The sequence below is a fragment of the Podarcis filfolensis genome (genome assembly GCF_964270895.1).
Source record: "Podarcis filfolensis genome assembly, chromosome: 11".
Lineage (NCBI taxonomy): Eukaryota > Metazoa > Chordata > Lepidosauria > Squamata > Lacertidae > Podarcis > Podarcis filfolensis.
Window position 1 is genome coordinate 41,038,113 of NC_139613.1, and position 5,136 is coordinate 41,043,248.

Consider the following 5,136-nt stretch of genomic DNA (forward strand, 5'->3'; position numbering starts at 1 on the left):
CTCTGGTTCTGGAGGGCGTTTCAGGTTCCCAGATGATCCCATAACTTTACTGCAAGGAAACATTCATGCAATTCCAACAGACACTTAGGTTGAGAGCTGACAGGTCTGTCTTAAAAAGCTCCTTTCAAAGGCCTGCCATCCAAATGTCCTGAGGCTCTGAAGAAATAAAATATTTTGTAAATCCAGCATGGTTATTATAGATAGGGTACAGAAAAGCCCGTCAGCACTTGACTTAAAACAGTTTCAGGGCCACCTGTAGCTGTACCAAACCAGGTGTAGGTACAACAAAGCAGAATTCAGAGAAGTGTGAATTTCAAAAGGTTAGCTGCATTTCAGTTTCTGTATTATTTCAGAAAGTGCAAATTGCATAGGTTCACGTTGAAATGAGAACTGAACCCAAATTCTCCCTGTCCCTAATTATAAGCAACTTCTCAAACTTCTAGAAGGCGAAAATAAAGGGCAAACAAGCATTTCAACACAAAAGGGGGAGGGGAGGGAATAAACTTTTGTCAACGAAGCATATAAAGTTCGTATTTTCACTGCAAACAGTTCTTATTGACATAATGAAGAAAGCCAGTCATGTCCAGCCCATGGGCCTTTGCTGAGATGCCCTCCGAACTCCCAGTTCTGTATACAATATTCCCATATGACTGGCAATTGAACAACATTGGTTTGTCACCTGCTGCATCTGAGGAGAGCAGGGCAGATGGCATGACATAAACTGCTTTGTTCTCCAATACTTTGTCATTGTACCCCCCCCCCAATCTCGCCAGCCTCTGTTGCTTGACACAGCCATCTCACTCTGCTTAATGGGTAAGGCTGGCCCATTAGTTTGAAATGTTATAATCATTTCCTTATCTCTATAGGCAGGAATTCTTTAAAACACTGTCTCTTTGCTGTTGTGGTTGGGGACATGAAAGCAGAAAAATTCTTCCAGGTGATCCTAACTGTTCTCCTGGCATGCCGCAAACGACTCTGCTTATCTAAGTAAGCACAGGAGCTTTAGAATAATCATCCTAGGTAACTCTTCCGGGCCTGGGATGATGCCAAGGCTTGGAAGGTGTCTTTCCTTCCCCTGGGAAAGAGTTTTCTCCCATCAGTTGAAAAATATGGATCCCTCCCTCCCAAAAATAATATTCTATTGAATTTTCTGTCTCTGTGACCTTTCTGGTATCCTATCTGTTTTCATGTTGGATCATCGTGTGCCGTAGAGATTTGAAAGCTATCTGCATCTTAAGAAATAAAAATAAAACGAAGATGAGTTGCAAATTAAATGCAAGCAAATCCTCAGGGCTCAAAGAGTTCCTTTCGTGGTTGAGTGTGATATTTCACCTCCAACATGTTTCGGAAACTTTTCTCTTTCTTCTCCTGCCTTTCAGTGGATTCCTGTAATATTGGGAATTTTACATGAAGGAGCTGAATGTCTGAAATAACATTCCAGGTGTTAGGGCAGCAGTGCTGGGATCGCCGTAAGGAGTTCCGTTCTGAACATGAAGAAATAGTAAGAGAATCTGATAAAATTACTTTTACAATGTAGAAAATTAGTATTCAACTAATGGGACTTTATTTGTGATTGTAATGGTGCCCATTTCCACGGAAAGCATCAACCTCACCCATGTGGTTTCATCACTTGCATGCATCTCTCAGCTGTGTGGGAGCACATCATGGCAAAGTAGCTTCCTACCTGCAATCCTTAGTATACTTCCTGGGAGCAAGGGCTGGGAGAATCCCCAGAACAGATTTGGGAGGGTGCATGCGGGGCAGACTCTTGAGAGTCCCATGGACTGCAAGAAGATCAAACGCATCCATTCTTAAGGAAATCAGCCCTGAGTGCTCACTGGAAGGACAGATTGTGAAGCTGAGGCTCCAATACTTTGGCCACCTCATGAGAAGAGAAGACTCCCTGGAAAAGACCCTGATGTTTGGAAAGATTGAGGGAACAAGGAGAAGGGGACGACAGAGGATGAGATGGTTGGACAGTGTTCTTGAAGCTACCAGCATGAGTCTGACCAAACTGCGGGAGGCAGTGGAAGACAGGAGTGCCTGGCGTGCTCTGGTCCATGGGGTCACGAAGAGTTGGACACGACTAAACGACTAAACAACAACATGCGGGGCAGAGGTGCCAACTGACACCCATGAAAGGGGAGCAGGAAAAAACTTAAATAGACCAGAGGCAATTGTACTTCATCCAGCAGAGCTTTTACTGGTGCTGAAGGCAAAAGAGCACAAATGGTCACAAATCCAATACAGTGGTACCTCAGGTTAAGTACTTAATTCGTTCCGGAGGTTGGTTCTTAACCTGAAACTGTTCTTAACCTGAAGCACCACTTTAGCTAATGGGGCCTCCTGCTGCCGCTGGAGCACGATTTCTGTTCTCATCCTGAAGCAAAGTTCTTAACCTGAAGCACTATTTCCGGGTTAGTGGAGTCTGTAACCTGAAGCGTATGTAATCCGAGGTACCACTGTACATTCAAGATTGGCACTGTCCATAATAAATCCAATTGCAGCACTTACCATAAAACTTACAAAACTTATAATAAATCTAAAACAGGCTTCCTCAACCTCGGCCCTCCAGATGTTTTGAGACTACAATTCCCATCATCCCTGACCACTGGTCCTGCTAGATAGGGATCACGGGAGTTGTAGGCCAAAAACATCTGGAGGGCTGAGGTTGAGGAAGCCTGGTCTAAAACTTAACACTACAGCATGCAGAAACAGAAGACCAGAACAAAGGAGACAGAAAAGAGAAAGCAAGTGAGACCTCCTGGTCTTACAATTATAGTCAGCACAACCTTGGCAGAAAGATAACAGAACCTGTTTAAACCAGCTGTATTTGGGTTCCCAGAGAAATAACCCAAACAGAAACCTTCTTTCACACAGAGAAGCTTCTTGAACTGTCTTGTAGTAAACAGAATAGGAAGAATCTCTATACATCAGATCAATACTTTCTGTACTAAGAAATTAGAACTGACACCAACTTCTCGGAAACATTGTAGGGGCCCAAGACAATGGTCTGACGTCATGCGTGTGATGCTGCACAGAGCCAAGGGGTGGAGCCAAGCGTGGTGGCAGCATGGCTACAGCAACTGGGGTCCCCCATCCTCCCCACCCCCCTGAAGCACCAGGGAAAGGGGGGGGGAGCTGCCCCCACTGTGCCTCCAGATTCTACTCTAGAGAGCCAGTGTGGTGTAGTGGTTAAGAGCAGTGGACTCGTAATCTGGTGAACCAGGTTCACTTCCCCGCTCCTCCATATGCAGCTGCTGGGTGACCTTGGGCTAGTCACACTTCTCTGAAGTCTCTCAGCCCCACTCACCTCACAGAGAGTTTGTTGTGGGGGAGGAAGGGAAAGGAGAATGCTAGCTGCTTTGAGACCCCTTCGGGTAGTGATAAAGCGGGATATCAAATCCAAACTCCTCCTCCTCCTCCTCTTCCTCTTCTTCTTCCTCTTCTGGCTGGTTCAAGTCCCCCTGCCTGGTGACGTTCTGTGCTCCACAGAAGGGGCAAGGGAGAAATCTGCCATATCTGGTTCCTCCTCTCTGACTTTTAGAGTTACAAAGGGACGCCCTCCCTGCATCACCCCTGGATGCCCACCTTCCAGTCCCTCATCTTCTCCTCCTGTTTGCATTTCAGGCTGCCAAATCATGCCAGATTCTGACAAAGCTAAGGGGGCCATGGTAGGACAGGAGATATGGGTCCCAGCACAAAGGATCTGGGCCTCTGGCCTCCTGTGCCTTCCCCTAAATATACCTATAAAATCAACTACCTGAAAGCTTTTCTCCTTTGAGTTTACGCTTTAATTATGGGGCAAATGTCCAAGGCTGTGTTATGAAAAGACTCATGGCATAACCACATTTACTCAGACATAAATCCCACTGAATTTAATGGGATTTACTCCCAAGTAAGTAAGTACAGTGGTACCTTGGGTTAAAAACTTGATTCGTTCTGGAGGTCCATTCTTAACCTGAAACTGTTCTTAACCTGAGGTACCACTTTACCTAATGGAGCCTCCCACTGCTGTCATGCGATTTCTGTTCTCATCCTGAAGCAAAGTTCTTAACCCGAGGTACTATTTCTTGGTTAGCGGAGTCTGTAACCTGAAGTGTCTGGAACCTGAAGAGTCTGTAACCCGAGGTACCACTGTGTAAGATTACAGCCATAGCTTGCTTATCTTTGTCTCTAAAAACACTCCTGCTGCTATCTTTTCCTTTTCTGGTTACATTCTCAGGAGAAGCCAACATGTTGCCCTGCAAATGTTGTTGAATCACAACTCCGATCATCTCTAACCATTGGCCATGCGGTCTGGAGATGGCAAGATCTGGGAGTTAACAATATCTAGGAGATATTTTCCCCCCCTTCCTCTTTCAGCATGTTGCTGGAAAAGGACAGGAGCGGCAGTTGAACAATTTTGGAGCCCAGCCCGCAGTGTAACATAACCGCTGTGGTATATATAATAAACAAGATTCAAATAGCACTTTTTGCTTAGTGTGAAATTAATAAGGCCTCCTCTTGGGAATTGCTGCATGTATAGCGTGGCTATTTCTTTTATTACTGCTATAGTACGGGGAAAAAATGCTATGCCAGAGTTTCCTCGGTATATTTATAACAGTGCTGTGCCGAATCCTGTTCTCCTATTTCCGAAAATATTCATTCCTTTGAGAAAGAGGCTTCCATTTGGCTTTGTCATTCTAGGCGAGCTTTTAAATTTCTTTCAACTTTTGGTGGGGACAGGGTTGAGCTTATTTTAACATTGCAAGGTGACCATGGGTGGTTTGAACTCTGCAGCCTCCCTAGCTGCCTGCACTTCCTGATCTGAATGCGACCTATGGGAAGAGTCCTCTCAGAAGGTCTTCTCTGAGCCCTGGCTACCGAGGGCCTGAGATGGCCATATGTGCTGGTTTTATTTTATTTTTTAGGGAAGGTCTTCCCGTTAAAAAAGCTTTGTGCACAATTCTTTAAAATAAATTAATTCAGGCATAGGCAGACGTGGCCCTCCAGATGTTTTGGGACTACAACTCCCATCATCCCTGACCACTGGCCCTGTTAGCTAGGGATGATGGGAGCTGTAGTCCCAAAACATCTGGCGGGCCGAGTTTGCCAATGCCTGAATTAATTAATCAAAAGACTTTGCTTAAAAGA

At 45.2% G+C, this 5,136-nt stretch overlaps 1 long non-coding RNA gene across 1 annotated transcript; it reads left to right on the forward strand.

Annotated features, from left to right (window-relative positions):
- The first annotated feature begins 904 nt into the window (after positions 1-904).
- LOC310745147 lies at positions 905-4,471 on the forward strand. The gene is made up of 3 exons (XR_014539985.1): positions 905-987; positions 1,380-1,501; positions 4,226-4,471. It is a non-coding gene; the product is annotated as an uncharacterized lncRNA (long non-coding RNA).
- Positions 4,472-5,136: the final 665 nt, after the last annotated feature.